The sequence below is a fragment of the Urocitellus parryii genome (assembly GCF_045843805.1).
Source record: "Urocitellus parryii isolate mUroPar1 chromosome 13 unlocalized genomic scaffold, mUroPar1.hap1 SUPER_13_unloc_11, whole genome shotgun sequence".
NCBI classification, from domain to species: Eukaryota; Metazoa; Chordata; class Mammalia; order Rodentia; family Sciuridae; genus Urocitellus; species Urocitellus parryii.
The window spans coordinates 476,077-497,829 of NW_027551763.1; the positions used below are offsets into that span (position 1 = coordinate 476,077).

The following is a 21,753-nucleotide window of genomic DNA, read 5'->3' on the forward strand; positions in this document are numbered from 1 at the left end:
TAGCGCTATGTAGCTTCTGAGGGCTCGTTCCACGCCCCACCCGCAGGCCTGCAGGAGCCCCGGAGCTCAACAGGCCGTCTACCTGCTGCTGGTGCTGTTCCGAGAAGTGGCTGCTCTCCACTGCTCCCACAACTTGAACCTCCACCCTAAGCCAGAGGTGAGTGACACGTTGGGGCTTGAGTTCAGTCTCATGATTAGGAGGAACTTTCTGAGCACAGTAGAAGTCATAAACTTTTATTTCCTATCAGGATAATAGGAATTATGACCTTCCATAATTTCCTATCTAGGATAGAGGGTGTACCCTTGTTATGTGGAAGAATTATTCATTGTTTAACCCAAACTTACAGTCTCAGGAATATTACCTAATGTTTACCAAAACAGAGTGTTGAGATCTGCACTCAGGAATGTGGTTGCTGTGTTTCTATATGAAAATTCTCTTTCCTGATGAATTTCTCCTCCATTAGTGATCATTTAACTATATTTATCTTAATATTTGATGTGCACTCAGTATTGAAATGTGTGACTTTCAAAGAGAAAACCCTAAGTTCACACAGTATTCTTCTTTGACATGAAAAACGTCTTTCGTGCCAGCAATGCGAGGCTGTGAGCAGGTTCGTTGAGGACAGCAGGATCCTGTCTCCTCCGGGGGTCAGGCCTTTCGCAGCATCCCTCGTGGCCAACACTCTGCCCTTGCTGAGCGCAGGCTCTGGTGCCGACAGCCTTGAAGGAACAGTGACAGAAATGGCTGTTCACACTGCGGCTGTCCTTCTGTGTGGACAGAGCAAAGTCTTGGTGCCCCTGAGGAATTTGGCCTTCTCCCCAGCCAGCATGGTGGTAAGCTGCATGCTGATGACTTTGGTTTCACAGTGAAACTTCAGGGTGTTTCATGTTGAGACCTGGCCTGTGGCTGTGGGAACTCTCCGACTTGTCCATCTTCTAGATTCTCTGCCCTGTTGCCCCACTTGATCCTTCAGCACAGTCCTGGTAAAAACATGCCCTATCCTTTGCCGTTTCACACAGAGCTGTTGTTCATCCTCTGTAAACAGCTCTTGAACAGAGAAGAAACTTTCTTACTCTGTGCCTCTTGCTGGGTTGCAGCTACAACCCACAGGCTCACTCAGCAGGGCCACTTCTGCTCTTGGTCTTTCAGAATGCTTTTCTTCCAACAATGCCTGAAGACCTGCTGGCTCAAGCCCAGAAGTGGGAGGGTCTGGAAGGCGTCCACTGGTATAGTGAGTATCGGTGTAAGGGGAAGGATCTCACTCCTCTCAGTTTGGAAGGTTAGCCTGCAGCCATGCCAGATTGGACTTGGCTTCACAAGAGGTTGGACTTGGCTTCACAAGGTTCTGCTGAAGGCCCATATCCCCTGCCTCCTCCTGGTGGTTCGAGGGCCACAGACTTGGCTGGCTAGATGACCAAATCATTTCCCTGCATAGTCATGGGAAAAGGCCTTTTGGAATGCACTGTTGCTCGGCAGAACATGCCATTTGGAATAAGGGGGACCTGGGGACCATGCTGAGGCTCATTGAAAGGCCAGTCGCAAATCAGGGGTTTTTGACCCAGAGAGAGCTTCCTGTAGTCTGGACCTGAGAGACAGCCATATATAACCTCTGACTGTATGTGTGTTATGCTGTTGCCTTGAGTAAGTAACCTTCTAAAACTAGTTTTTAAGTTGTTCTAAATCATTCTCTTGCCATAAAAGGAAAAATCCAAGAGAATAGAAAAGTATAAATACTATCCCCCTGCCACTAAGTTACTCCTGGTGTGTGTCTGGAATCTAACCTCTCTCTGAAAGCTAAATGCAGACATTTTTCACTGATGACATTTGTTCACTGAGCTCCAGTTTACTTGACATGTCAAGTAAACTTAGCTGATGGCATGGCTCAAGGCTTCTGGTGAGATCATGAGGACATGGGCAACTTCCCCTTCCCACATAGGTCATTTGGAGGAGTCTCACTAGCTAACATGTGTCCTATTGTTCTTTGAACAGCTTGTCCCTATGGTCATCCGTGTTCTGTAGGAGAGGTGAGCCATGGTGTTTGGGGGAGGCTCAAAATGTGCATTTCCCATCTGGGAGTGGAGGGAGGGCCTAGGGAATGAGGGAGACATAGGGTGTATTCTGAGGGCTACTCAGGGTGTTCCAGCTGAGTGTGTAAATGGCACTGTAAACATGATTCTTTTCTGCAGATCTGTCTGTGCATTGTAGGATATTTAGCAGCATGCTTGGCCTCAGCTCCCTGGGTGCCAGTAGCAGAACCCCCTAGCCCAGTGTGATGCCCGAGAATGTCTGCAGGCACTGCCCAAGACTCCTAGGATGCCATGGTGCTGCTGCCTGGGAGCCTTACCTCCCTCCCTGGCCCTGCAGCAGGGCTCAGCCAAACAGACCTTCAGCTGGTTCACTAGTCAGAGAGGAATGTGGGCTAGATACCAGAGGACAGGAGAGGACAAGAAAGACTTATGGGTGATGAGTCCTGGGAGACAAGCACATGCTGCTCATCTGGGACTCCAGGGCATCTCCCGGGCTGCTCATGGCATCTGCACTTGCTGAGCAACATGCTGCTGGACTAGACTTATGTGTGCTGCTCCCTAAAGTGAACAGGATTCTCCTTGATGTGACTTCACCTTCCTGACTCCCACTTGCTTCCTTGTCTGAGGAGTGAAATAAGAAGAGATTCCAGGGCCCCTCTTATCACTGAGTTCTGTGGTCTGTGTGCTGCAGCTGGAGGGGCCTGCTGTGGCTGTGATTCATAGCAGTGGGGTGCCATTTGACTTGGAAACCTGGGCCCATTAGTGGTGGCAAATCTTATGGTTGGGTTTTTTTGTTTTTGTCCAGTGGATGTGAGGAGGACTGCTTAGAAGTTATTAACACCATCATTCCTGGTGTTAGATAACGATGCTCTAGAGGCTGGCATGCTAGACACAGAGATGGAGAAGGCAGTGAATAGGAGAAAGGAAGATGGGGCTATAGACACTAGTCACTCTACTTGGGAGTAAAAAACTTTATTTTTGGAAAATGAAGCCACATTTGCCCATGGACAGTATATGTGGTTAAGTGCCCAACCTCTCCCCAGGGCTCCTTCTCCTCCCTAACACACACATGCACCAGATGCAGTCTGTGGCACACACCACCTCCTATGCAGGGTGGCTTCTGCACATGTACCAATGCTGGATGCAGTGCTGACTGTGTGTCCCCTCTATGTCCCAGTGCGGCAGGCCAATGGAGCAGAGCTTCTGTGTTGACTGTGGTGCTAAAATAGGAGGTATCAACCACAGACCTCATGCCGGCTTCCAAAGTATCAGGAATGTGGACTCAGCTTCCGTCCCTTGGAACCTGAGGCTCTGGGCTGTCCATTCCAGCAGATGAATCATATGAACTATAGGATCACTAACACCACTGTTCTACATCTGGACTGTGTCATGTTGGGGATCCATATCAAGCATACCTGTAGTCATGTAGTGCTGAAGTTTTTTTGTTTTTTTTTTTGCTTTGTTTTATTTTTGTGGTACTGGGGATGGAACCCAGGGCCTCACACATCCTAGGCAAGAGCTCTGCCATTGAGTTGCACCCCTTCCCTGTTTTGTTTTTTTAATTTGAGAAAAGTGAAAGACAGATATAATCAGTGTTTTTTAAAAACTTTTTTAGTTGTAGATGGATAGCGTGTCTTTATTTTATTTTTTCTTTTTTTCACATATAGAGCGCAATTTTTCATATCTCTGGCTGTACACAAAGTAGAGCCTCATCATTCATGTCTTCATACATGCACTATTTTATTTATTTTTATGCGATACTAAGGATTGAACCTAGTGCCTTACATGTGCTAGGCAAGCACTCGGCCACGGAGCTCCAGCTCAAGCCCTGTAATCAGTCATATTAACTACAGCCATTCCTCCATATCTGTGGAGACTTGTTTCCAGGACACTTTCCTCCATAGATACTCAAGTCCAGATGTTCAGTTCCTTTATATGTCATGGCACAGTATTTGCTTGTGGCCCACAAATATCCTCCTGTAAACTATTTTTTTTAATGGTACTGGGGATTGAGCCGAAGGTTCTTAAGCACTGAGCCACAACACCAGCCCTTTTTATATTTTATTTAAAGACAGGGTCTTGCTAAGTTGCATAGAGTCTCACTAAGATGCTGAGGCTGGGTTTGAACTTGTGAACCTCCTACCTCAGCCTCCCAAGGCACTGGAATTACAGGTGTGCACCATTGTACTTGGCCTCTCATAGACTTTTTTTTTAAAGAGAGAGAGAGAGAGAGAAAGAGAGAGAGAGAGAGAGAGAGAGAGAGAGAGAGAATGTTTTAATATTTATTTTTTAGTTTTCTGTGGACACAACATCTTTATTTGTGTGTGGTGCTGAGTATTGAACCCAGCGCCGCGCGCATGACAGGCGAGCACGCTACTGCTTGAGCCACATCCCCAGTTCTCCCATAGACTTTTAAAAAATCATCTCTAGGTTTCTTATTATACTTTATGCAAATTGAATGCTATGTAAATATTCATTTATCATATTTTTAGGAAATAATGACAAGAAAAAAAAGCTACTCTTCAGTACACAGTTCTTTCTGAATATTTTTGATTCATAGTTGGTTGAATTCACAGGCGCAGAACTGCAGATACATGAGGCTAACTGTACCAGATTCAGAAACTAGATAAAAATCTGACCTTCAGCCAGGAATATTGGTGCACACCTGTAATCCCAGCTACTCAGGAGGCTGAGACAGGAGGATTGAAAGTTTGAAGCTAGCTCAGAAAACCTTGTGAGACCCTGTCTTAAAATAAAAATAGAAAGGACTTGGGGTGTATTTCAAAAGTAGGGTACTTTCTTAGCACATGTGTAGCCCACACTCAATTCCCAGAACGAAAACAACAAATAAAAATAAAAATGTGATCTCATAGTCCCATGCTTGATCCTGAGATAAGTGTGGCTGTCAGAGCTCCCTTAAGATGACATGCAGGGCCTTCTACCTCACCATTTATCTGGCTTTTCTGTTACAAAGCTTAAAATAGTCTAGACTCTTATCTTCTTAAATTATCAATGTCCTTGAATCTTGAAAACTTTTTCCAGTCTATATATCCCAGTTTTTGATTTGGGAAAATTGAGAATTACGTAGACAATCCCCACATGGATGCAAAAATGCCCCAAACTTGCTGTCATGAGGAAGGTGTTGCTCTCCATCCTGACACCCTGCACTAATGGCCACATCGTGCAGCCATTTAACATTGGGAAAGTTGCAGAGTTTGGCCATCCAGCTGGGTGGGTGTAAAGAGAGAAGGATGTGGGGGCAGGTGGTCTAGGCTTGGAATAATTGGAATAACACTAAAAGAGTGTTTTCTTCAAAGCTTGAAACCTAGCTGGGTGTGGTGATGCACACCTATCATCCCAGTAACTCGGGAGGCTGAGACAGGAGGATTGTGAGTTCAAAGCCAGCCTCAGCAAAAGCAAGGCACTGAGAAACCCTGTCTGTCTAAATAGAATACCAAATAGGGCTGGGAATGTGGCTTAATGGTCTAGTGCCCCCCAAAAAGTGGGGGCTGGGAATGTGGCTCAATGGTTGAGCCCCTGGGTTCAATCCCCGTTACCATTACCAAAACCAAAAAAACAAGAAAAAAAAAAACCTGGGAACCTAGTCATTAAGATGTGAGGCCCCTGGAGCTGAGGAGAAACAGACATCTCTAGTCTTCATCCTGTTTCCTCTCATCCTTTCCAGAGACAGCACAGACAGAACCAAGACTGGCCATGTACTGGGCCACCCACAATCCAGAGATGTCGTAGTAGTGTCTGACCGAGAGCTGTCCCCAGTCATCTTCATTCTCATGCGCCTACTCACTCATCTGGCTATGCTTTTGGGAGCCACTCAAAATCCCGAGGTATAAGATGCTACTGCTAGACTCTCTTATGTTGCTATAGGAAGAACCTGCTGTGTTTGCATCCAGTCCTTTTGTCTACAAAGTCCTAGCCACCTAGGGATTTTATCTAGTCCACAGGGTAATGCAAAAGTTATAGATCCTACTTTTCCCTCTGTGGCGTATGATGTAATGGGGGAACTACTCCTCAGATTATGGAAAATCCTCTTCATTTTTTTTAATTTTTAAAATCTGTTTTAACTGACACAAAACAATTACACGTTTGTTACAGTGTGACATCTTAGCATGTGTATACAAGGTGCAACAATCAGATCATAAAGTCTACTCAGAGTATACAGCTCTGTCCATGCCCACACCTGGGCATGGGGAGGTGGTGGGACCCTGTCACCTACACCCTTGTGGTGGCTGCAGGAGGTGCAGGGAAGCATTCCCTGCTGCTCCGGGATGACATCAGAGCCAGCAATCTCTGGCTCTACTCACCTCCCTCCCTTCCTCTGCTGCCTGCGTCATGCTGAGAGCACCCTGACCTCACCTAGAAACCACCTTCTCCCCAGTGCTGGTGCTTCACTCCCTTGGCTTCTCTCTGTGTCCTCTACACACTGATCTCACTACACGTCTTGTCTCGTTGCCCTCACAGGCTGTGATAAACATCATCAAGCCTCCAGTGAATGACCCTAAAGGATTCCTGCAGCAGCACATCCGGAGAGACTTGGAGCAGTTGACAAAGACACTGGGGAAGAGTGCCGAGGAGACCACCCATGTGGTCCACCTCATGCTGCACTGCCTTCTCAAAGAGCAGCACCCACTCCCTGACTGGAGTAAGCAAGGGATGTGGGCTGGGCATAACTGCCAAGAGGCCAGGCTCCCTCAGCTCCTGGTGAATGGCATGACAGGAGTGGGAGCAAGCGCTCTGCTCTCCTTGCGGGGGCTGGAGGGGCTGCTGCGCTCCTCCACACACCACCTGCCTGGCTGGGGCTTGCATCACTGATACCTGGTGCTTGTGCATGCACCATTAACCTGTGCCCTGGGAGCACATGGCACCCCAGCAGGTGACATGTCCCACTTCTGCTTTCCAGAGATGTCACACTTATACCCTGACCTAATATGTACATGTACACAATTTGTTACATAAACAAAGGAAGCTACAAAACACTGTCTGCTGAGCTAACTCTTGTACTCTAAACAATTAAATCCAGGCCAAAAGCAAAGGTCTGTGAGGGGACTCTGTAAGTGGTTATCTGAGTGGCATTATGAGGGATTTCAGTTTCCTTCTTGCTTACTTGCAAAAATCTTTTAAAACCATCATTGTACCATTGTAGAACAATGTTATTTAAAAGCATACAGATAATAACAGTAGCAATAAAATGTCTGTTACCACCACCGGAGAATCTATTCCACTTCAGGGATGTCTTCATCAGAAACCAGCATTAGCATGTCCTTCCCATCTTAGCAACACTGATTTTGCGGAGTACCTCTTGTTCTGGTGTGGCTTCCACAGCACATGGACTCGGGAGCCCTAACCTGCTGCCAGCTCCCCAGGACCACCTTTGCCTACAGGCCTGGGGGCAGCAGTGAGGTGGCTCTGGGTAGCTGTCAGCATTGCTGTGCCCCTAGGCTTTTGAGTTCACGTATTGTCCTTAGCCATTTGTTTAAAATACTTTCAAGGCCACAGCTGTGGGCTGGAGGGTTGTCAGAGACTAAAGTGTCTTCACAAGGCCTGGAGGCTGGTGTTGGCAGTACCTGGTGAACTTAGGAAGTTATCACCCCAAAAGGAGGACTATCTCTATTAACATTATTTAGTGTTTACTGTATAGAGAGCACTGCTTTTTGTTTGTTGGGTAACAGACACATTTTGATTTTCTTTGTAGGACATTTAAATTTTGATGCAAAATTGTCAAAAAAAGGACATAGAAACAATTGGGAAAAACATGTCAAAGCCCTTCTTCCACCTGAACTGGAGGTAAGTGGTGAGTGGTGACCACTCTTTATCCCTCTGTCCAGGAGGGGGTCCCATTCATCTGTGAGCACTGTTGGCCCACTGTCCTCAGGAGGGCTGTCAGAGGCCTTACCTGGAGAAACCCCTCCTTCTGCTATCCCCCTCCTGCACTAGTCTTAAGTAAGGCCAAGGATTATCAGGAATTCCCAGAGGGCAGATGGCAGCCTGCTCCACTGCTTTTTATAGCAAGATGTGAAAGTAAGAGGCAGAGACCCTCCAGGAATGCATCGACAATCTCTCTGGATTCATGACTGCTCTGCTGAGAACATCACAGAGCTGACTATCCACAGCAGTACAGGGAAGTCAGGAAGCAAAAGGGCAGTGAAATAAAGGCCCCGAGTCTCACTCTGTTTGTGGAAGCAAAAACCCTATGAACAAGGAACCCCCTAATCAGTGAAAGATGGCAAAAGCAAGCATCTGGGTTGTGCAGGCAGATTTCTAAGGAGCTACTGTGGGTCCAAGAGCTGCCTGGTTGTCTGTGACAATGTCTCACTTGAAGAATGCTGTGTCATTTCTTTATCCAGCATCTAGATAAGACCCTGCTGACTGTGAGCACATTCATCAGCCAGGATGAGCGCATCAGCTCTAGCCCTGTGGCCAAAATCATATATGGTGACCCTGCAAGCTTCTTGCCCCAGCTTCACCAGAGAAATGTGGCTCATTGCTCAAAGATTTGGAGCTGCAGGAAGAAGATCACAGTCGAGTACCTCCAGCACGTTGTGGAGCAGAAGAACGGCAAGGAGGTGGTGCCCGTGCTCTGGCAGTTTCTACAGAAGGTGTGTCTGCTTCATGGGCTGCCCCCTTTTCCTGGTAGACTTCCCCTGAGGACTGGGAGGCTCTGTGCCTGGGTTCAAAGTCATCATTCCTAGAGGCAGAATCCTAAGCAACCCCATCAGCACTGTGATTCTGAATGCAAGGCCTGATCACAGGAATCTTAGGGAAGAGCTCAGAGATTTTAAGACACATCTGCTGAAGTCACAGGAGTAATATGCACATTACATAGGGCACAGTGAGGTTAGCAGTGATCTCTAAGGAAGGCCAGGAGAGACCAAACGGGTTACTCGACTGTGATACCTTGTGTTCATCCCCAGAAGCTGAGTAGGTGGTCACTAGCAAGTGCCTGCTGAACAGTCAAAAATGTACACCAAGGGGCTGGGGTTGTAGATCAGCCATAGAGCTCTAGCCTAGACGTGTGAGGCACTGGGTTCAATCCTCAGCACCACATAAAAATAAATAAATAAAATAAAGGTATTTTGTCCAACTACAATTAAAATTATTAAAAACAAAGAATGCACACCAAAACCAAACCAGAGCCCTCCCTATGCCCTGCAAGTGGGAGGCAGTGTGCTGCATGATGGGGCTACAGGGTGTGGAGTCACACCTGCCAGACCCAGAAACCATCCCCAGCTTTCACCCACTTGAGCTCTCCTGGGCCACAGTAGAGGTTCACACCACCTCCTTCATGGACCAGTACCACAGCTGGCAGGGAGCAGAATGATTGGGGAACGTCTGGTGCTCACATTAGGAAGGACTTCATGTTAGTGTTGTGATCTCTTATTAAGACATGGTTTTATTTGACTGAGGATGCTGGATCCTGGCCCTTCAGAACAAAACCCAAAATCACATCAGCTACCACTGCAGTAGGCCTTGGTCTTTCCTTTCAACAACCTCACACCCAACGGTGGGCCCAAGAGTCAATTTTTTTAAAAATTTTTCTCAAATTACTTATTTTTATTAATTCATTAGCTGTATACATAATGGGAATCGGTGTGAAATTTCCATGTATGCATATAGCATGCATTGATCTTGTCTTTGTGTCTGGCTTGTTTGACTTAACATAATATCATCTAGTTCTATCCATTTTGCTGAAAATGACAGGAGTTCATTTTTCTTATAGCTGAATCATATTCTATTATGAATTTAAACCACATCTTCTTTATGCATTCATCTGCTGATAGCCTTCTAGGCTGATTCTGTGTCTTATTGTGAATGGTGCCACATAAACATGAGCATGCAGTACCTCTTTGATACCTGATTTCCTTTGGAGTGGTATAACTTTTTTTAGTTTGATGAACCTCCATACTGTTCTCTATTATGAAGTATTAATTAAAAGTTGTACCAGAAATATATTAGATTTCCTTTTTCTCTTCATCTATGCTAACATTTATTATTTTATTTTTGGGTTCATCTATTTTTGGGTATGGGGGACTAGTGGCAATTGAACCCAGGGCCTTTTCTTGGGCTTTCTAAGCAAGCAATGCTCTACTTCTGAGCGACAGCCCCCATTTCCTGCTTTTTTTTTTTTTTAAGACAAGTTATCCCTAAATTGCCTAGTCTAATTTAGAACTTGCTAAGGCTGGCCTTAAACTTGTGATCCTCCTGCCTAAGGCTCCCAAGTAGCTGGGATTTCACACCTATCTTATTATTTTTTTAATAAGAGTCATTCTAACTATGGTAGGATGGCATCTCATTGTAGTTTTGATTTGCATTTCCTTGATGACTATTATATTGAGCATTTTTTCATATATTTGTTAACCACTAATATTTCTTCTTTTGAGAATTGTCTATTCAGATCATTTGCTCATGTTTAAATTGGATTACTTTGATTTTAAAAAAAAATTTGAGTTATATATTCTGGGTATTTGCCTGCTGTCAGGTGAAGAGTTGGCAGCTATTTCTCCCATTCTGTTAGGTTGTCCCTTCACTCTGTTGGTTGTTTCCTTTGCTGTGCAGAAACTTTTTAGTTTGATGTGATCCAATTTGTCATTTTGCTCTTACTTCCTATGGTTTTGGGGTCCTATCCAGAAACCCATCACCTATGCCAATGTCTTGGAGTGTTTCCTCTGTTTTTCTGCTGATAGCTTCAGAGGTCAAGTCTTACATCTGGGTCTTTGGTCATTTAGAGTTGACTCTTGTGCAAACTGAGAGATGGGGCCCAGCTCAGTCCTTGAGGGAGCTTTTCATTAGAGGAGAGTGGGGACTTGATCCAGTTCATCCTACATCCCTCACCACTTGGTGAAAGGATGGGATGATCCCTTTCCCATTTGCAAGCTTCAGGGTATAATCATGTAAAACAACCCACTGACCAAACTAAACTACACAAAAAGTCCCCAGCCTGCCCTAAAATCTGTACACCCCATGTTGTTTCTCAATTAAATAGAGGAAGTGTTACTGAGCTATCTTCTCTTCTCCAGGAAGCAGAACTGAGACTGGTGAAATTCTTACCTGAGATTTTGGCCCTGCAAAGGGATTTAGTAAAACAATTCCAGAATGTTCCAGAAGATGAATATTCCTGTTCCATCAGGAGTTTTATTAGCAGTCACAGTTCAGGTATGACTGCTGTCTGCTGCAACCAAGATCAGGACCATCCATGTTTGGTGGTTCAAAAGGATCATTCAGGCTGGGACATGAGGGTGGGGCTCAGTTCCTAAGGTAGAGAAAGAGGCAAAGGATGCTAAATCCCAGAGATGGCCATGAGCCACTGCTGTGGCTAGAAAGCCCTCAGCCTCTCCAGCTTCTCATACAGCCTAAAACTTGAAACTCAGACATGCTGCTGAGTGAGGGAAGGTTCAGGGTCAGGTTCTTGGGAGCACGCCTTGTGGTTTGACCCTGGCCAGCGTGGTGGTGGGGATTGTTTCCGTGGGGCTCTTACCAAGTGTTTTGTTCAACAGATGGGCTGAGGCAGCTATTCCACAACAGGATCACCATCTTCCTGTCCACGTGGAATGCCCTGAGGCGATCACTGGAGACCAATGGTAAGTGTCCTCCTCTACGTGGCTCTGCCAGCACCCTGCTGTGTGTGTGGCAACGCATCCTGTTGATGGAGGTGCTGGGATACATGAACCAACCTCCAAAGTAACCCTCAGTCATCTTGAGTCTATAAATATGGGATCAGAAAGGAGTTGGGGGCACTAGAAACTTAACAGCCAAGGCCTAGATCTTTGGCTTCCCTTCTCTTTCCCTGCCTCCAGACAAACGCCTGGAGCAACATCCCTTTGCTTAGTAATGACCCTGTCTTTTAAAGGTGAAATCAAGTTACCTAAAGGCTACTACAACTCTGAGTTGGATCTGGACACAGATTTTAAGGTCATCCTGCCCCAGCGTCGGGGCCTGGGCCTCTGCTCAACTGCATTAGTTAGCTACTTGATTAATCTACATAATGAAATCATCTACACGATGGAGAAGTTCTCCAAGGAAAACAATAGGTACTTCGTAAACTCACCACCCTGCCACCAAGCTGGGCTGCAGACTCTAGCCAGCAACAGCTCCCGTCCCCCAGATCCTCTCTCAGCCTTCCTCAATAAAGCCCCATATTTGCACATGGTTTTCATTTGCTTACACTATAATGCAGAAGCAGGAGCATATGCCCCAAAGCCCTAGGCCTCACACACCTGCTCTGGACACCAAGACCTGTATCTTGTGTCCCTCAGCTATTCCGTGGATGCCTCAGAGTTCACTGACCTGCATGTTGTCAGTTACGAAGTGGAGCAGGACCTGATGTCTCTGATTCTCTCCAACTGCCAGTATCAAGTGGAGCAAGGTGGGGAGACCTCACAGGAATTTGACCTGGAGAAGATCCAGCGGCAGATCAGCAGCCACTTCCTCCAGGGCAAGCCCCGGCTGACCCTCAAGGTAGGCTGGGCCCTCTGCAAACGATTTGCTATAGTTATGAACTGACCTTGTGAGTTTCAGGGGGAACAGACAAGTGACACCCAGGATGTTGTCTGTGTTATCTCCTCCCCACTAGTGATCTGTGGTCCCTACATTTTCTCTGGGCCGGGAGGTGTCCCCAGCTCTCTTCCACATCACCATCACTGTCTGCACCTGTCCCCCAGGGCAGCCTCAAGTGTCAGTGGACTGGGTTTCCACTACAGTTAATGGCACCACCAAGAAGACCTCACTGCTGCCACCCCTTCAGTTGCATATGCAGTCCATGCCCAGGAACCACCACACAGACCTTCCCCATTCTCTCGTCCTCTAACTGCTATGGCCTTGGCTTCACTTCAGAGCATTCATCTGTCAGACCAGCTGCCCAGTGCCAGTAGCACCACTTCATCTTAGTTTCCTGCCAGAATGCCCCTATGCGGGGAGCATCAGTGCAGGCACCCCTGGAAAGGGGCAGTCAGGAACCCCCACCCCCAGCCAGTCCACAGCATGTGGACAGTTACATGGCCTCCACCACACTCCCTCATCTGGCACAGAGGCCCTGTCACCTGGCCCTAGCTCCGCCTTCCAGGTGTCTCCAGCCCCTTCCTTCCTTGCTGCATCAAACCCTGTGAACTGCCTCCCGACTCCCTGAACACAGTGGCACTTCTATACTGTCCCTTACTGTGGCTGCACTCATCCTTACAGGTCCAGTCAGGTGTCATTCTCAGATGTATTTATTCCTTCATTATAGTCAGCCTGTCAGTTGTTTGAGGCTAAAGCCATTTTTAATTCATCTTGACAGTGGCTGCCTTGTGCACAGTCTCTGCTCAGTGTTGTTGGATAGATCACAAATATGCACATTCCCATTCCTGTTCCTTCAGTGCTCTTCCTCTCTTGTGGTCGGCAGATACTCTGTTCTACAGGGCAGTATCTGCAAGGTCACTGTAGCCAGGCTAGATTTCTTGTGTTACTTGTGTTACTGTGGAACAGAATCATCAGAACACAACAAAGTTACATGCCTTGCCTAGGAATATACTGTCCGGCTTGGTACTTCCACTGAGTCACTGCTGAAGAATACATCTGTCATCAGATGGAAGCCTCCTCTATTTTAATTTCCAAAAACTTTTTTTTATTTCTCACTTAGGGGATACCCACGCTGGTATACAGACATGACTGGAACTTCGAACATCTCTTTGTGGACATCAAGAACAAAATGGCACAGGTGGTCATGATAAACCCTCTCTTGCAGGGTTGTTCCATCCACATACATAAGGACAGTACAATCTCATCCTGGTGTCTGCTGTGAGCACCAGGCTTTCTGGCTCCCTGAGGAGCTTAGGGATCCCAGAGCTCAGAGAGGCAAGCAGGATGGCAGATCACCAAACTTTCTTGATGAGAACAGACCAACCCCTTGGGGGTTGTTTTCTCAATGATGATATCAGACCAGATATCAATATCCAGCAGCAGATTAGCAGCTTCTTCAGGTGCTAAAGGTTACTCATGCTCCTTAGGTTCTGCTACCGACAAGTGGAGAGACTCTTGTGCCTCTCCGTGTCCTCATGGATCATGTGGAGGATTCAGTTAACTTGGGCTGATTTCTGTACAAAGTCTGATGTCGTCCTTCCAGGGGGCAAACCTCCTGGTGGACCGTGACACTGAGGCATCCCAGCAGGACCCCGCCTTCTCATGGAGCTTGAGGTGTCCTTCATGAAAGGGGACAGTGTCAGCGCCTGTGCCTCCTTGATGGTTCAGCTTTCCAGAGCCCAAGGTAACCCGGAGGGACAGGCAGGGGCTGAAGACCTGGAGCAAAGTAGTAGAATTTTCTTTCTTTCCATTTCTCTTTCTTTGCGGTTCTGGGGGTCAGAACCCAGGACCTGGCTCAGTGCCGGGCAAGCACTCTACTACTAAACCACAACCCCAGCCCGCCTTTCCTCGAATTTCATTAACAAGTGAGAAGTGTTTGAAGGGGGATAAAATAAAAATATAAAGACTAAGGGAATTCTATGACTGCTAAGAACCAAGTCTGATGTTTACCTCCAAGTCTGGTTTTCAGCTTTGGGGTCTCATAGTCTCAGTGACAGGCAGCACACACCCAGAGGTGCCCAAGCTGGAAATCTCTGTCCCTTCCTGGATTCTCCCCTTCCCCTCATCCTGTCTGATGTCAGCTCAATATTTTCAGCTTTTTCAGTCTTGCTGGAATCTGCCTTCTTGTCTGCTTCCCTTTGGCCCCTTTCCTGTTTATGTCACCATCTCTGCTTCTGTAGGTTACTAAGCCAGCCGAATTGTCATGGGCTCCCCATCCCAAGTCTTTCTTCTTGGTGCCCAGGGCTAGGACAGTGATTGCCTGAAAAAAATAAAAGTGAGATCATGTCACCATAAGTCCTCTTTACAGTACGTCAGTGTCCTTTTTGTGACCTAAAGGCAATTCAAGTTCACACTTATTGACAGTAGCTTGAAGGCCCTTTGTGATCTGTTCTCTGCTTGGTATGACCGTGTAGGCTGGACTCCCACCACTACTATCCTTCCCACACCCCACTCCCCACACCCATATCCCATTCAGATCAGCTTTTACTCCCTCACACACCATGCTGTGCCTGGCCAGCTCCCACTTCTCTCTTAGGACCCAGTTTAGACTTGCTTCTTCTAGTGAGCCTCCTCATCCAACAAGTCCAGGAGTGGCCCCCTGCACCCTTGTCTTAGTCCATTTGGGCTACTATAGCAGAATGCCTCAGACCAGGTGCCTTATAAACAGTTCTGGAGGCTGGAAGTCCCAGGGTCCTACTATACATACATTCTCTAGAACCCTATACTTCCCCCACCTCCGTTTTTGTTATTGAATCATCCAGATCTCTTGGTGATAGCTCCTAAATCACAATTTCTACTCCTCTTTTGAGGCTGGGTTGGCAACTGAACACACCCAAGAGAAACTCTGTTAGCCTAGAGGGTTGGGATTTATCTCTTGGCCATTTTATCAGTAACATGGTAAGAATCTTACCTGAAAATAACCCAAAATGAGGAGGGTCCACTCTAATGGTAGACAAGAGAAAGTGATTCTTAGTGAACTCAAGCAGGTTGGGCTGCTGAAATCTACAGATGATTTTCCACAGGGACATAAGGGGCATCCTGTGTCCTCATAGGTTGATGGTGGTTGCTTAAATTATAATTTCTCCACACAAGCTCCGAAAACCAGTGAGCAAGAAAGGAAAGCCCCCTCTCATTTCCCATGCCCATGACATAAGAGGAGCCTATTTCAGATGTCACTGTGCTCCCTGGTGGGGAATGAAACAGACCAGCCTGCAAAGTAGCCCAGGCCAGAGAGACTAATGAAAAGACAGAGTTAAGAGACTCCACTCTCATGTGCTCTAGGCAGAGGTTGACCTATACGCTCTACCAGGCTATAACCAGACACCCTCTTCCATTGTGGGGTAGGGTCTTTTGGGTTTTAAAACAGTCTGTTTGCCAGAGAAAAGGAGCCCTAAATAAGGGAGCTGAACTTTAAAAGCTCTCTGGGTAGTTGCCAGCCATTCCAGAAAGCCTGGGCCATCTGGACCCTCTGTCCTCCACACCTCCTGGTAGCATGTGTGCAAGGGCCTTCAATCAGTTATCTCCTGTCCCCGCAGCTCCACACCAGTGTGCACTCCCCTCCTCCCTCAGTGTCTCCAAGTTCTCCTGTCCATGGAAACCCCTATTTTCTCTGATTTCCTAGCTCTGAGGGCATGCCCACCCTTCTAGATGATCAGAGGTCTCTTCATAAAGCCAGTGTTGACACCTCACTGTTACGGCCTCCAGGAGACCTGGTTTTCCCCTTCCCTCCCTGTGTCCATGCAATGCTGCCTTTGTGCTAGTGCCTTCCTGGGCCTTGTCTTTGAGCCTCCAGTGGCCTTGCATATGGTGGAGGAGCCAGTGTTGACTTACAAGGAGCCCCAGAAGGGCAAGGGGCAAGCAGGGGTGAGGCTAGCCACTGCCCTTAGAAGAGCTCCTGGGAAGAGTGGTTGGGTGTCATACACACCAGGTCCCAGGTGGGCACCTTTGAAATTGTAATCTGAAGCTCAGTCCTCATCCTCAATGTCAATCCAATAACAAAGACAAAGTCTTGAGATAAATGAAGATGTTTTATTGCTTTGCTTGCAAAGGAGAAACCCAAGGGACTCCTGTCCCAGAGCCAGTGATTCTGCCCATCATGGGAAATAGGGGTTTTTTAAAGAGGTGATTCAAAGAAAAATGAGATTAGGAAAGAGAGATCAAGGAGGATAAAGGTCAGGGAAGAGAAGTTTTGGAAAAAGAAAAAAATGTAAGTTTCAAGGCAATAAGGTATATAGTCAAAGTATTAAGTGAACCCCTGTTACAAAATGACATTGCATTCAGTCCTCACCGCCATTTGCAGGGAAGGTTATCTTGCACACCCCAACTCTGGGTGAGGCAGAGAAGGGAGCCATGGGTCGGGCAGAGAGGGGAGGTTGGTTATTGATGGTGAACTGAGCAATAGGGCAGAGCAAATGGAGGCAGGAAGCAGGTGGCCTCAGGGTCCTGCTGACCTGCATGCCTGGTGGCAGGTGGTATATGAAGAGAGCTGAATGGGTAGCCTGATGGCCTCCTATGTGAGAGGCCTTTTTGGCCTTCCAAGAGTTGCCCTTTCTGGTGGATTTGGTACAGTTGCTATAGGAGAAGGAGCCGGGACTCATGCCCCAGACAGGTACTTCCTCCCAGGGGCAGGAAGTGGACCCTCTGCTTTTGCCTGGGGGAGGGAAGGCCCCCTGAAATCCACTACTACTCATAGTCAGAAAAGAAGAGGATTTTCTAAAAGCTGGGCCCCTGTGGCAGTTCCCCTTTTTTCTGCCCCACAAGTCCAACCTGAGGACTGAGGGTCAGCTTAGCTGATGTGATTCCCTGTGGCTCTGTAGGATCTGTTTCTGGGTGAAAATGGGGTTGTTCCACCACTGAGGTAATCTTGCTCTCCCAAAAGGAAAGGTCAGAGTGGGCACTGGGAAAGACCAGAAGAGGGCATGTCTGACCCCATGCAAGAGCTTCTGCTGCCATCCAGGCTTTGATGGCTCCTTTCTGAACTCATTTTCATCATCGGCAGTGAGACCACAGGACAGATCCCCCACCCAGAGAAGATCCCCCCTTTCACCCCGCCTTTACTACATATCCCTTTTCTTCCCCACAGTACCGTACATTGGCCCATCTCCAGTACCATAGTCCAGTGCCAACCTGGCCATTGTGAAAAGTCATAGGGCTTGAGCTCAGAGAGCCCCCTCACCACCATCCCTGAGCTGGACAGTCTGTCCTCTGTCCATATTCAGACAGGTGTGCCATTTCTTTCAGATGCAGGTACCTTGGCCCAGGAGGGTGCTTAGGTTGATGGTCATCCTGGCCACTGCCCTTGGACTCCATGGCCCCAAAACCAAAGGGTAAACTCATGTTGACCTGGATGCTAGTCCTGGGACCAGCCGGCTCCTCCTGGGCATGGGCACCCAGGCCATGGGAACATATGCATAGGCCCTAGGGTAGCAGCAAAGGGGAGAGGAAGAGGGAAATTGCCAGAAAATGAAAGAAAAAACAGGGTGACGTGGTGTGAGCATGCTGAATAGGCTGCCGGGCCTGCCCCAACCTCACCCATGAAGTCAGGGCACAAAGGGTCTTGAAGTCTGGCCCGAGTTCTCTGCTGGTCTGCAGATGGTGAGACTCTGTTCATCCCCCATCCTGGGCCCACTTCCAGGCTGCATGGCTTAGTGCTGCCCAACCCCATTGCCCTAGTTCACCCTCCTCTGCCCACTGCCAAGCTTTGGGGTGGCCTGCTACATTGGCGTCTTCACAAAGCTGCCCTGCACTGGAGTGGCCAAGAAACTCCTACAGGTAGACATGCTGGAGAAGAGCGCCCTGCACAAGGAGAAGATAGGGAGGCCCAGACAGCCTGGGCCCAGCCAGCAGGTGCCTGGAATGGTCCTGGGGATGGGAAGGATGGGTCAGCTACCTCCCGTACACCTCTGTGTCCCTGAATCCTGGCCTGGAGTAAAGCACACCTGGTGTTCTCTGGTGCCTCTCTCCATGTAGCCCTGGGTGGTGCATCCCAGCCTGTGGCTTACAATCCCTGGGGCCCCGGACTCCTCCCTGTGCTATGATTGCCTCTTCCATCTCCACCTCTGTGCTGCTGCTGCACTCATATAGATTATTGTAGATTATGTCCCCAAGTCACCCCTATGCCATCCCAGGTGCCAGACTTTGGACCACTGCTCCTGCCTGTGACTGCATCCACACCCTTTCTCACCCCTGCACCTCCCTATTCTGGCCCTGCAGCATGCACAGGGGAGATGACATTAACACTTTGGCTCTTCTATTGCACAGCACATTCTGAGGGCAAAGACCCCAACTGTCCTTTCCTCCAGCAGAGGAGCCTGTGTGGAGCACTCACTCCATAAACATCAGTGGAGGACATGGCGGTCCAGACCCTTCCCAGGCCAATGTGACCCACACTGGGCCCATCCTCTCCCCTCCAGAGGAAAGTGTGGAGGTGACACACACATGTCCAAGTTCCCAGTAGGGAGGAAGCAGAAGGAAGCTAATAGCTGAGTCCTGGTCACAGCCTGCTGCCAGGGTGGCCCTGTGTGCCCTGGCCCACTCCTCTACTTACCAGTGCTGTGGTCCCAGGTGAGCTGCTGCCCATCTCAAAGCCCCTGTTGTCAGGTCAGATGGGGGCCTTGGGCACACTCAGGGCTGTCTGATCAGATGGCTTTGCTTAGGTATAGTATCATCCAGGAGAGGTCCCTTTCCTTTCCTGGCTTGTGACTGGGTTTTAAAGAGGAAGGGGCTTGCCTCAGCCCTTCACCAAGAAAATATGGTTTTTGCAAATTTTCTCCTCATTTTCCAGATTCAGCTCCTGCAGGCTGAGGGAGATGCATCCTCTGATGGGAGGTTCTGGAACTGTCCTCGGAATGATGACTGGCCTGGGTCTTTACCCTAGTCTGCAAGGTCAGAGGCACTGCATGCACTTGCATGTGTGTACCCCAGACACTCTGATGCCAGCACTCGCCCACCCTGCCCAGGGACAGGCACCAGGAAGGAGCCTTAAGGCTGGGTGTCCAAGAACTCCCTGCTACCACCAAGGACCTCATCAGAGCCTCCAGTCCCTGTGGCTGGCCTGGACCTAGGGGCATGTGTTCCTGCAGCTCTGACCTCCTTTCCATGCTGTAGGCCCTGAAAAGCCATAGACACAGCAACAAGCCTCTCTACATCTCCATGGGCCACAAGATGAGCCTGGAAGCAGCCATGTGCCTGATCTGATGCTGCTACAGGTTCTGGATCCCAGAGTCCTTGTGCCAAGCGGGGTTCAGCACATGCTCCTCCACTTCTCACCATTTGTCAGCTGAGCTGGAGTCACAGAGCAGTGGTTTGAGGACAAGATGGCCCTGGGCTGAGGGCAAGTCCATGAGCCCCTTGCTGGGAAACCTGGTGTGGACATATTGGGCCCTGGAGGCAGGAAGGTAGACAGAAGGATGGAGAGTTCCTAGGATTCTACCTGAGATTTCCTGCCTGTGTCTCAGAAGCTACTTAGCCTAACACTCAGCTTCTCCCTTACTTGAGCCTCCTGCACCTGGGTACCAGGTTGTCTGGAGGATCATTTGATGTCAGCTTTAATGGCAGAGTGCTCCACCAGTAGCCCTCAGCTGGAGGCCCTTGCAAGAACACTGGGGGTGAGTGCTGAGGAAGGCTCATGTTGGCATCAGGAACTCCAGGGTGTGGCTATGCCAGGTACTCAGCACCTAAACTGGTGCTCAGGGGTCAGGGGATCAGCTCTCTGATGAGCCAGTTGGCTCAGCTGAGAGGGAACTCAGCCTGCAGCTGAGCACACAATGCCCATGGCTCACCTTCATAGTCATGATGAGGGGACACCAGTCACATACTAATATGTGTTTCACGGAAGCTATAAGGTGAAAACCCAAGAGAAGCCATCCTCAGGAAGAGAGAAATCCTGGCTCAGGAACAGTATTTGCAAAAGCCCCAGGGCAGAGAAGACATTGATATGCTCAGGCAGCTCAGCCAGACCAGAGAGGTGTAAAACCAGGAGCCAGTCTGTGTCTTAAGCTTTCAGATTGCAGACCTCATTGCAGGGACTCAGAGCCAGTGTGCATGGCTGCAGATCTGCCTTCTACAGGCAGCAGCTCCTTGTGTGGTACCAGGCCCTTGGGCCTTTGGGAGGAGCTGGGGCCATGGTCTGCACCTGAGTCCCTGCCTTCCACAGCCCAGTCCTGGAGACTGCTGAGGGGAGGGGGAGAGGGCCTAGAAGCCTCCCTGCTGTCTGATGTTTCCTGCCTTCCTATAGCCTGTGCTGAGCTGGTGGAGGTAGCCACCCAGCAGAGGGGCCACAGGCTACACACACTTGAGTGGGCCTCAGTCCTGCCTTGGCCTCATTGTAGGTGTACAGAATGGCCTCCAGGTGGCAGCAGCAGCCTGCATACCACCAGGGACAGGCTCCTGGGGCAGATGTGCCAAGAGGTGGTGGATGAGTGGGCTTGTAGGTGTCCACCAGCAAGAGCCTTGCTCTCTCCCCATCCAGGGTGTTGCTGGAGTCTTAGGCACATAGGCTGTCAAACCTGAGTGTGTCGTTAGCCCTAAGATGCCTTTCCTCTTCCATTCTTTCCCAGTGGCATAATGAGAAAAAACAAGGAGATTCTCTCAGAGGCCCTCAGCCCTAGAACTCTGGGTTGTGCTCTCCCAGACCTGCCGGGCAGGCCTCTGTCCTCTTCTCAGCTTACCATAGAGTGGCCTTATGTTCTTGTAGGTGAGGGGTCAGCCACATGAAATGTACTTTGACCACCTAAAAATAGTCAGGGTCATGTGCCTTGAGCTGGAGAAGAGCCCACCAAGTCCTGAACCCACACTTCAGAGACAAGCCACCTGCTGGAATGGGTGAGGGTCCTATAGGCTCGACATTTTCTTCCTGGGCCCACTGGCCCCTCAGCCCTCCTAGATAGTATGAGAGATGGTCTTGGTGTTGGGTCTCCCTCCTGCTGCTCTGATGGGCCCCTGGTGTTAGATGCACTGCCCTGCCAGTGCCAGGTGCAAGTGCTCCTGCCACGCTGGGCTGCTGCCTGCCAGACAGCCACCGCCCACCCCACCTACTTCCCCACTAACTGAAGCAGGAGCCATCTGGGGATTAGCTGCTCCTGCCCATGAGTCACGAGGCCCCAGAGGTCAGCTAAACCCATCTTAGCCAAGATTGGGGGCTTCTTGAGGCCAGAG

General features: G+C 48.8%; 2 pseudogenes; both read left to right on the forward strand.

Moving 5' to 3' along the window:
* LOC144251330 (E3 ubiquitin-protein ligase RNF213-like) overlaps window positions 1-13,819 on the forward strand; it is a 64,100-nt pseudogene extending 50,281 nt beyond the window's left edge.
* Window positions 13,820-14,125: 306 nt separating this feature from the next.
* On the forward strand, window positions 14,126-19,794 carry LOC113199019 (endonuclease V-like; annotated as a pseudogene).
* Window positions 19,795-21,753: the final 1,959 nt, after the last annotated feature.